The following is an 11,896-nucleotide window of genomic DNA, read 5'->3' as shown; positions in this document are numbered from 1 at the left end:
TGGTACCTTGAGATATGAGTTTCTGTACTATAGATTTCAGCTGTAAATATTTCAGAAAACACAGATAATTGAGGTTGAAATTAGCTTTAAGCTCATTGAACCTCATTATTCTCTCCTGCTTTACAATTTGGCCTAGATTCTTAACGTTGTGGCCTTCCCATTCCTTATTACTAAGAGTCTACCCTCCAGCAGTGAATAATGGGTTCTCCCATAAAGGACATGAGGGCAAAACTAATCCACTGATTGCACATTTCTTTTGAATTATTTTTGCTATTTCACATGAAAAACTAATAATTGGGTTCTTAATGTTTGTATTGACCTTTGTACAATACCACAAAAAAGAAAGAGATACTTGTTTTTTACTCTCACCAACAATTTTCTGCTCCAGCCACATCCAACTGCCGATCTCACACTGTTCGTGATAGACCCAGAGCATGGGGTATTTGCCATTAAAGGCCAAATAGTATGTATATAAATGCAGTATCCCTACTCCTCCTTTATTTCTATTTTCTTTAATTTTCTTTAGTTTTTTAAAACTGATTCTTGTTTTTTTATTCCCCCAAAGAAACTTTATAAAAAGCTGTTTAATTTCTTTAAACCAATAATCAGGTAATTTAAGTGGAATTGAAGATATGATAAAAGACAGTTTGGAGAAAACGTTCATTTTTATTTATCTCTGCTCTGCCCCACAAGGATAGCAGAAGTGTTCCCTATCTGGTAAGAGCTTCTCTAATAGTTTTAATCAGTTTAGGACCATTTATCTTGAATATCTTCTCAATGGGGGGAATTATATTAATACCAAGATATTTCAGTCCCTCTTTCTTTCAAACTATCTGAGTTATGGCAAGATGAGCTGGAAAAGTCGTGCAGTTGAGCAGAGTTGCTTCCCTCTTGTTTCAATTTACTTTATATCCTAAAAGATTGACAAACTCATTTATGAGCTTAAATAAGTGTGGCACTGAGATTGCTGGATTTGAAAGAGTTCAAATATATCATCTGCATATAAAATTATTTAAAAATCATACCCATATACAGTAAAGTAATACCACTTATTTGTTGGTTAGCTCTAATAGCACATGCCAGGGGTTCCAATGCCAAGATAAAAATCTATTGGTGAGACTGGACATCCTTGCCTTGTATATCTAGTTAGCTCAAAGAATGAGGACACAATTCTGTTTGTTTTAACACAGGCAAGTGGATTGTAATAAAGTGCCCTAATCCACTGTATACATATAGGTCCAAAGCCGTATTTTCCTTAAGTATGAAATAAATAAGGCCATTTGTTCCTGTTGAATGCTTTTTCAGCATCAAGCGATAACATTACCGCTGGATGCTGAAGTGAAGCAGCTCTGTACATTATATGAAAGATCCTTCTCATGTTGCTTGAAGCATGCTGGCCTTTTACAAATGCTGCTTAGTCAAAATGGACCAATGAGTGCACCACTCTTTCAAGACGTATTGCAAGTATTTTAGCGAATAACTTGCAGTCATTGTTAAGCAGACTAAGAGGTCTGTAATTTCTAATTTGCATATGATCTTTGGTATTGTTGAAATCACAGCTGTTCAGACATTATAATATCATTATATAGCACTGTAAGAAAAGGAGTCAAAACATCCTGAAAACATTTATAAAACTCAATACTCCAAGTGTCTTACCGTTAGACAGACACTTTATGGCCAGTTTTACCTCTGCATCGGTAATATATTCCTCAAGTTCTTTTTTGTCTGTCTCTTTAACTGAAGATAAACACATATTACTAAAAAAAATTGTGAGCTTCCTTTAAAATCGAATGAACCGCTGATTCATATAATTTCATATAATATGTTTTAAAACAGTGATTAATTTACTTTGGGTCTTGTATAAGTCTTCATTACAATATTTGATATTAAATGTTTTGATTCTATTTTTCTTAGTCTCATTGCCAGCATTTTGCCTGCCTTCTCACCAGACTCAAAATATTTTCTTTTAAGTTTAAACAATGTGAATGTGGTTTCTTCATGCATTATTTCTTGCAATTGTGCTCTGCAAAGTAACACAGAGTACATTAATATGTGATTGTCTGGTTCCCTCATATGTCTTTTTTCAAGCTTGTTCAGTTCTTCTTTTAGGGAATTTTCCCTCATTCTTCTCCCTCTTTTTAGCAGTTAAGTAACTAATTATCCATCCCCTACCTGTAACCTTAAATATTTCCCATACTATCTGTATTGATGATACTGAATTCATATTTACAGTGAAATACTCCTTTACTTTGGCCCTTATTGAGGAGAGCAGAGCAGAGTACATTTAAGTACATGTTAATACAGTTTAAAGTCTAACTTATAATATATGTTAGGAATATTACGTTACACGGAAGAGTACTGGAAATGCTCAAGCAATATGTATAATATTCTAATGTAAATGTACTTGTAATCTATTTTAGTACATTTATAAAATGGTTGCTTGTTGTTTGTTCACCCTTATACCCTGATGAAGACCTTTATGGTCGAAACCGGTCGTTTTTTATTGTAAATAAAGGCTTTTTAACTTAATCCTAGAGTTTTTTTTATTCCTGCTCCATGCATGAGTGCCTGAAGTTTTTTTTTTCTTTTATGTGATGACCCTTTTCTTCAAGAGCACCTGCATTTTTCTTGAGTTTTATATGATCAAGACAGTCCTCTAGCACACTACTACCTCTTTTTCACAAGTTTACGCTTAAAGTGTACTGGAAATGCTCAAGCAATATGTATAATATCCTAATGTAAATATACTTGTAATCTATTTCAGTACATTTCATGTACATTATAAGTGCAACGCAGCAGATTATATTTAAGCACATTGGTAGTATACTTTAAAGACAGCTACATTTTTAGGAGTTTTCAAGTACATTTAAAGTATATTGGAAATGCTCAAGCAGTCTGTGTAAATACACTAATGTAGATGTTTTTGTAATCTATTAATGATAGATTTTATGTACACTCAAAGTACAATTTACATTACATTATAAATGTATTTCAGTTGTACTGTAAATCAAAGAACAGAATGAGCAAACATAAAACAACACATTTGCAGTATGTGAAGTATACTTAAAAAAGTTCCATTTTAGCACCATCGAGTATACTTGATGGCATGGCGGCTCAGTGGTTAGCACTGTTGCCCCACAGCAAGGTCCTGGATTTCAACCCAGGTCCTCTCTGTGTGGAGTTTGCATGTTCTTCCCATGTTTGTGTGGGTTTCAGCCGGGCACTACGGGTTCCCACTATCAAAGGATCAAAAGACAGCAAAAGATCAAAAGACACTGTTGGAGTATTAATACTTTAATATTTAATTATCTCTTTATTGGAGCACCACCTCCTTTTTGGTTAGGATTTGTTAGTGCCAGGAGGGAGCACTAACCCTTGTTCAATTTAATCAATGAATCAGTCTCATAAATGTAAGTTCTTGTCCCAAACAGTGACCTCTGTTTACTGCAGCTCAAAGAAACAACCAACCACTTTAAGGGTAAATGAAGACATTTATTAATAGCTAAACGTCTTGAGGATACATGATAAAGCATAAGATAATATACAAAAATAAATAAAAATAAAGTAAAATAAAAAAAAAATAATAATAAGGCCTATAAATAGTAATAAAATTAATAAAGAAAATTATTCAGCAAGAGTGGTTCAAAGTGTGTCACTCGAGGCTTAATTTATTGAAATGGAGAATGTTAAGGGGATGCTATTTCAACTTCTCTAAATAAATTATCTTTTAATTTTGACGTTATTCGACATCAACCCTTGATCACAAAGCCATGTTATGCCTTAATGTTGAGGTGTTTTGTCGTGGTAGAGGTGTCATCTCGGCAATTCCAACCCTTGTTGGCAAGGAAAGAGCCCAGATCAGGCTTCGGACTGTGGGCATGTCTCTGTGGGTGCAAAGGTGTTGAACACCGGTAGGAAGGAGTCAAGCCGTTTCAGGCTGTTCAACTTCTAGTTTGCAGTATTGCTCTCAGAGAGTAGGTAGAGGTCCAGTTTCAAGTGTTGTTTTCTTCTTTAGGAGTTTAAGTTGAGGATTCAAGCTTTGGTTGGATTGTAGAAACTTGAGTTGAGTGTTGAATAAAGTTTAATCTGACTACGCTCAAATCTTCAGCGGCGTTTACTTTAAAATAAAATACTGTACGTGTTTACTTCAAAATTAAATTACTGTTCGTGGAAATATGAGACTTAATGTTCCAAATAAAACAAAAACAAATTAAACTTGTTTCAATAAAAGATTAAATACATATATACTTGGTTGAAAAACAAAGAAGTCTTAAGAATTTTCTTAAATTCTTGGAGGCCAGCTCAAAGAGTAATCTCTTTGAGGCTCTTTTAAAAGTCTTGATAGAAACAGGCGGAGTTTGGGTGTGTTCTAAAAGTTTTTGCGCCGAATTGTTGATGAATATTCAATTCCTTTGTTCTTGAGGGACTTTAGGTGTGGCTGGTGTCTACAGCCTGTGTCTACTGAAATAAAGGAATTTTTGGGGAAGTCTAATCCGAGTTTTTACACGCAAAATCACAGTTCAAGTCACTGTGGCCTCGTATTTCACATTAAAGTTGTAAACATGTTTTCATAATGTTCAAGTATTTCATGATATTTTCTAATTAGTAATGGTTGTGCTGTAATAGAGTGAATGACAGAGTTAAAGCAGTGATTCTGTGAGATTAACACAACATTCAGAAATAAAAATACATTTAACACAGTTATTTAATTACCTCTGTGACTTCAAGCATTCAAAGTGTCTTCCTATCTTCCTCTAATGAGTTTATCCATATATGATTAAAGTTAACACCTATGTGATTGGATTAAACCTTAAGAAACTCTTACTTCATAAGATAAAACATTCGATATGACTATTGTTTAATAATACAAGAAAACTTCAACCTGGAACTCTTAAACATTATATCTTGGCATTCCTACTACTTACTACCAATACAAGTACTTATCTAATTTAATTACTAAAATATTATTGTATATGAGGTTAATAGATCAAAAGTTACTCACTTAGGTGATTTTAAAATACAAATCCATAGTTACCAAACATTCATCAACTCTTAACATAAAGGAATTTAACTCTTGTCACTAGTGGGCAGTATTGTTACATGTAGTTCAATGTCACAAAAGTGGCTCTCTTTTAACCTGGCTAGATCACCATGGTAACTTATGCTGCAAATTTAACCTGGTCCAAAGCAGGTTATATTCCGAGTTTCAGCTTAAATTGGCAATAAAAAGCGCTGCCCTTTCACTAACTACCTGATTTACTGCCAAGTCCGTTAAACACTGCTGGTACTGCAGCTATTAGAACACCGCTTAGAAAATTGATTAGTCTTTTATCACACTTACCATTGATTTGAAATGTCACATTGTAAATTTGTAATGGTGCAAGAGGTTAGGGTTACTTGCAGGATGGGATTTTGTTACAATATATCAAACTGTATTTCAAATAAAAATAAATAAATAAATAAATAAATAAACTAATAAACAAAAAACTAATAAAGAAATACTTTGAACAAAAATAAATAAATAAAATTGATTAGTCTATTGGTATTCATCACAGATAATATTCAATTTATAATATTAATTTCACTTTGATTTGGCCAAAACCTAAAGTGATTTCCACTTATCCTTCATTATGGGACAGAGTCAGACCTGAATGCACTTCTTGAGTATAATGTTTAAATCTGCAGCATCAGTTTAAAGTTTAAGAGCTCTGGGCGTGGAAGGTACGGAGAGTGCTTTGAGTGGTAAAATAAGTATATAAACTAATTACGTAATTAATAAATTAATGAATTAGTGTTTTAATTAACAAATTTACATGATCAGCAATTCTGCCAGCATTCATCTCTCACCTTATTTTCAGCAACAGTGTTTCTTTTTGCTGTGATAATGTATTTATATTATTCATAGCTCTCTGTTATAATGATCTGTTCCTCCCGACTGAAGTAGGCAGCACGCGATCATTCCATTTTGTGCGGAAAAAGAGTCAATGACGCGCCAAATGCCCCCTTTTATGGGGACATGCACAGAGCCTGAAGCAGAAAACCTGGGTTGGCAAAGAAAGTTCATATCCACTGTTGTGATACCACTTATCTCTGATCGCATGTTTAGAGTTTGTCGAGCCAGCTCACACAAAGAAAGCCTGAGTAAGTTGAACTTGCTTCTTAGTACACTCCTCTGGTTTGAGCCCATTCTCTGGCAACCCGCAACTGCTCCTGGGTCAGAGTGCATAATGATGTACTGTGGTACGAAATGGAAACCCAGGCAGGAGCCTGTGGAAACACACAGAGTAAAGACTCAATCATTTTTTGTTGTTTGTTAGGGTTAGCAGTAGATGGACCCAAATGCAGGAGACATCAGGCACAGGAACTATCTTTATTTACACTTAGAAATGCAGGCAAGGCAAAGCAAAACTGAACAGGACAGAACAAAACTGAACAACACAGAGCAAAGGATCCAACAAAACTGAACTGAAACACGGGACTGAAATACTAACTGAACTAACAAGGAGATGAGGCGCAGGTGGGGAGATGAACAGAGAAACTCAAGTGAGGGGAATGAGGAGATGAAACAAGATAATTAGAAAGAAGCTGATTGGCTTGGGAAAACGCTGGGAAAAGAGCAGGACTAACGAGGCTGAATGCAGGGCAGGTGTGGAAGGAAAAGCAGGATGGGGAAAACAAGAAAAAACACAAAAGGCAATAACTGCTCTGGGTTGAGGCCAAATCAAAAACAGAACTTCATCCATGAGTTAAATAAAAGTCTACAATATGGTTGTCGCCACAGCGGTCAACGGAGTTATACTATCACAATTTCAGTTAAGTTGCCAGACAACGCCACCTTGAGAATTTCACCCAGAGAATTATTTATGACTATCATCAATAGGACACAGGTTCATTTACTGGAGGCAAGAGAAAACATGGTTTCAGAACTTACAAAATAGTACATTTTATTGCCAATACAATTTAAAATGACAACACAATCATACGGGGGGGAACTAAATCAGGGGCTGAGGCTTACTGGTGGGACAGGTGTTAATACTAAATTAAAAACAAATCAGGTGTTTAGAGTCAACGACAAGGCGGCCTACCACCACCCAGCACAGCAGCAGCAGGTGCACACAGAGCAGCAGCGGAGACACAAGGGCCAGCATTTACCCGAAATAACCGCAGCAAGGCACACTCAGTGCTGCTTTGACAGACCAAAACTCCCGGACCGGAAGTGACGCGATGGGGGAGCGCAAGAGGAAGAGGCAGGTGAGGACTGCCACCTTTATATAAAGCTGAACCAATGGCGGCCACCAGGTGGTATCAATTATAAACAGCGCCCTCTATGCTGCTACATAATCATGCACAAACCTCTTCATATATAAATCATCATTCATCAAACTGTCTCAAAATTACATAAATATATCTTCAATCAGTGCACAAGTCACACTGAGCAAACACAGCAAATAAACTTCAGCATTACATTGCCAACCTAGGAACCTTTACCATAACGACTAGAAACATACATTCCTGTTGACATAAACATGAACCAATAAATCTGTCAAGCTTCAATGAAGCAAGCAACAGTATCTCAAGTGGTCCTTAAATATAATTTGCAACCTCTCTTATCTGTCCTTCTCCCACTCAGTCCAGTCTTAACAAACAGGGAGAAAAGTCTGAGAGCATGTGATAGACTGGTGCTGGGACATAGAGTCAGACTGTGACAGAACCATGACAGTTAATTGTTTTCTGTAAACCTACGTGCATGTCTATAAAACCTATATCATCATACTCTTTGCTGTGTTATGTATATGTTGTTCAGGGTTAAACCCAGACAGCTAGCATAGTGCTAGCTACTATGGTCATCACAATTTAGAAGTGAAATCCTAAATTAACATTAGCTGGTTGGAGATGAAGCAGAAGATGAACTGCTGCAAAAGTGTGTAGAGTCATTGCAGCATGAAGAAGATAAAGTTACTTAACATTTATTTGTTGTGTGAATTTTTGCACTGCAGTTGTTTTTTGTTTTACACATCTTGTGATGTATATGGACACATAGTCAGTGATGTAAGCTGGGGTGTTTTCAACAGGTTTTTAAATATCAGACACCATCGCCCAGGCAATCAAACCAGGTTGATCATCTTGTGTCCAATTAGCATATGTGGTTCATAGGTCTTGATTCACAGTCATCTGCTATCTTGATGCCTTGTTGTAGTATTGGTGATGTTCCTGATGACTCTCTTCCTGTGCAGTCCTTTGATTTTGAAGGATTTTGAAGGCCCTGCATTGGGGACTAGCTAGCAAAACATCAACATTGCAGGTGTGTCAGGGTGTCATCAGACATTGAGCGATGATACTGAAGAAGATCTTGCCTTCAACCCTGACAAGTGAGATGGCCCTGAACTGCTCAATGTTGCTTGTATTCTCCTCATTTGCAGAGATTCTCTGAAAATCTCCACTGCTGAGCTACCTTCTTCTCTTTCAAATCACCTTGAGGATCCTCCATCATTGCAAGACCTGGGGTACCTCTTGGAGACCTTGTGTGGCACTCCACGAGTTCCTGAAGATGAGGTTGTTCTAGCAGCTCTGATAACCATCTGGATCTTGTTCAAGGTTGGCTCATTGGTGTTGACCTCAGTGGTGGGTTCTGGTGATGACATCAAAGCCCAACAATCTCCCAGTTCTTGGTCCCACTTACTATTTCTATAGGTGCTACCTGGTACTGATCAATCTCCTCTTTGGAGCATGCAAGTGGCCACTTCACTTCTGCCCAAGCAGTTTTTGAACTTGATGGAGTTTACCATGATTGCAGCTTGCTTCCTGGCTCTCTCTTTGCCCCCTCTTCTGTGCCGCTGTGTGCTACGGAGGATGATGGTCTTCTTCTTCATGATGTTACATAGATCTGTTAAGACGGCCTTATTCTCCCCCCTTGCTTCCTTGCTACTGCCTCCTTAGAGATTTCAGCTCCTGTCTTATTGTAGCTGGCTTATTCTCGTCTCCTACCAGTTTTGCCCCAGTTTTGTCACCCACTGCTTCATAATGCCAAACTCTCAGCAACAATGTTGACAGTGATTGTTGCCATTAAGTGGCACTTCTGATCTGCATCATTACTGACTGTGGCAAGGACTCAAGGATTCAGTACACATCCACATCAAACTGGAGCCATTCTGTCTTCTTGTTAGATGCTGACCACTTGACCCATTGATGTTCAGATGTTTTGCCTTGAGGTGGAATGTGCAGTGCATGGCGGTTCTGGCCACTGTGTAAGCCTATGTCCTGCACAATTCACTCATCCCTCAAAGCTTGTGGGTTTTGCAGACCTTGCCACAAACTGCACATTGTTATATTCTAATGATAATTATAATAATTTTTATTATATGGTATTTATACAGCACTTTCCAACAACTCTGATGCAAGAGAAATTCCTGCAGAGATGGAAGCCAAAGACCCTGCTGACAGGGGCCTCCAACAGATATTCACAGCCAAAGGTGTTTTGGTACCAGGTGCACTTATGAACCAAGTCATGCTTAAACATTGTGTTTGTTGTGGCCAATGCCTGACTAGCACAGAAGTCCAATAAAAAAGCACCATTTGGGTTCAGATCAAGCCATTCCTCCCAATCACCCCCCTCCAGGTTTCTTCACAACCTTCTTCACAATCCACATGAGCATTGATGTCCCCCAGCAGAACTATTGAGTCACCAGGCAGGACCTCACTGAGAAACATCAAGTATGTTTGATGCATTCGCACAAACAACAGTCAGAGCATTCCTCCCAGAATGACATGTCAAGGAGGTGACCTTCTCACTCCATGGGGAGAACTCCAATATAGTAGCGCTCAGCTAGGGGCTCTCAGCTTTGGCAATTCTGAAAAAGAAGAACAGTCCAGCCCCTCTCCGGTAGTTTGGCTCTGGAGAGTTTTTTTTGACATTTGTTGACAGAGAGCCAAGATGTCTTTTTAAAATTGTGGGGGACTTTGGAGGACAGAAAGAATGATTTTTGATTTAGCTGGGAAACATTTTGGGACATCAAGCATGTTATTTCTGACAGACCAGATAATGAATAATGAAAGTTGTCTCCTTCACTGGTGTATGGGACATAAATGGTGTCCCATATAGAAATGGTGACACAATGGTACTGAATATGTACTGTATGTGCTGCCTGTATGTTAGTCCATCCGATTATTGTTACTATAATTGAGACTGGGTTATTGGTTCCCATATTGAAAATGTTTTCACTTACTCTTCTGCAGGGAGGTCAGGTCAGCAGGAACTGGCAGGGACTAAGTATTCAGTATCTTGAACCCAAGTCCTCCACCTGAAGGAAAATTTTCTAACTGCTTGACCAAGCACTGCTGCTTTTAATAGCACACCCTCTCAAGCTGATATAATCACTCAACTGACTGATAATTTAATCATCTTCTGTCTTTCAGACCAACCACACACATGCCATCTACTCCAACAGTTTATTCATCTAAAGAAAGAACAACCGGAGAGTTCCCATACTGGGTCTCACAGCCCAGGCTCCCAGACCATGGACATCTGCGCTAACCACTCAGCCAAACAGTCAACCTGCAAGCCAAGGGCCATCACGTCAAATCAAGTCATCTGTGGTCGTTATCCTCTAGAGGGCACAGGACTGCACCATGAGTCTTCCCTTCTCCTGTGCTAATCTCCTGGACACATACAAACACACAGAACAATCTAGCGCATGTGACAGCATCATGAGCATACATATCTCCATAATCCATTATAGATAGTATGGTGGATTGTATAATGTTTTTCCCTTTTTGAAGGGAGAAACAAGTTCTATTTTAATATAAGAATTAATTTTAATCATAATTTCTTTAGGAAAACAATTAAGTGTTCACCATGCTGTACTGTAAATCTGATCCCTCCATCCAAGTTAACAGTTCATCCGCTGATACTGTTTTAACGAACACAGCACGGTGCACCACAACAGCACAAAAATTCCAGAAACTTCAGACACCTCAGCAAAGATGAACCTAAACAAGCCTGTGTGATTGTTGTACAAAAAACTATCTAGCTGATACCTAATGACAGAACAGTTTTATGGTGCGGCCTATTATTTATTATTATCTTATTTAAGAATAGATGCCTGCTGGGGGAAATGCCTTTCTTTCATAAGTTTTCTTGACAGACTGGCAGGTGGCATTTTAGGCTCGGATACCAAAGCCAGAATTTCCATGTTTCTGTTTCGCAACTCCAACTTCATAGAGACTTATCCAGCAGGTCGGGTCATCCTGTCAGTGGGCTCACCATTGTATGTGGGCGTCTCTGTAGACGAGAGAGATCCAAGCTTTGCAGCTGTTCTGAAGGACTGCTACGCCACTCATTCATCAAACCCAGATGATTCTGTGCGATACTCTCTCATCCAGAACAAGTATGTGTCCCTCAGCAGATGCTTTGTGGAGTATAGTGGAAATGGGGAAAAAGTGAAATGTACAGCAATGTGAAACAGAACTGATGATTTCATCCTCTCTGCCAGGTGTCCCACTGACCGCAGACAGGTGTCAGTGGTTGAGAGCCCATAACAGATTTTCCATATTATAGAGTAAACTGTCACCTTTTTTTTTAAAATAAAACCTTGATGGTTGAATATGCAGTAGTTAAAAAAAATAAGTGAAACCAAATTACAACCATGATACATGACTTTGGTCCAGACTGAAATTTCTCAACAACTGCTGGATGAATTGCCATTAAATCTGGTACAGATATCCACAGTGTCGTGGCTCAGACTGAAATGTCCTGACAAGTTTTGGATGGATCACCATGCAATTTGGTGCAGACATTTCATTTTCCTTGTGAACTTTAGAGATCCCTTAACTTATCATCTGGCGCCATCATCAGGTGAAAATTTCAATCTGTCCAGTATTTTGGTTTATCTGTCTGATA

General features: G+C 38.1%; 1 long non-coding RNA gene across 1 annotated transcript; it reads left to right on the top strand.

Annotated features, from left to right (window-relative positions):
• Positions 1-5,678: 5,678 nt before the first annotated feature.
• Positions 5,679-11,575, top strand: LOC137177467 (uncharacterized). The gene is made up of 2 exons (XR_010926132.1): positions 5,679-7,251; positions 10,414-11,575. It is a non-coding gene; the product is annotated as an uncharacterized lncRNA (long non-coding RNA).
• Positions 11,576-11,896: the final 321 nt, after the last annotated feature.

The sequence above is a fragment of the Thunnus thynnus genome, chromosome 3, assembly GCF_963924715.1.
Source record: "Thunnus thynnus chromosome 3, fThuThy2.1, whole genome shotgun sequence".
NCBI classification, from domain to species: Eukaryota; Metazoa; Chordata; class Actinopteri; order Scombriformes; family Scombridae; genus Thunnus; species Thunnus thynnus.
Note: the sequence above shows the minus strand (reverse complement) of the source record. Positions and strands in the feature narration are given on the sequence as shown.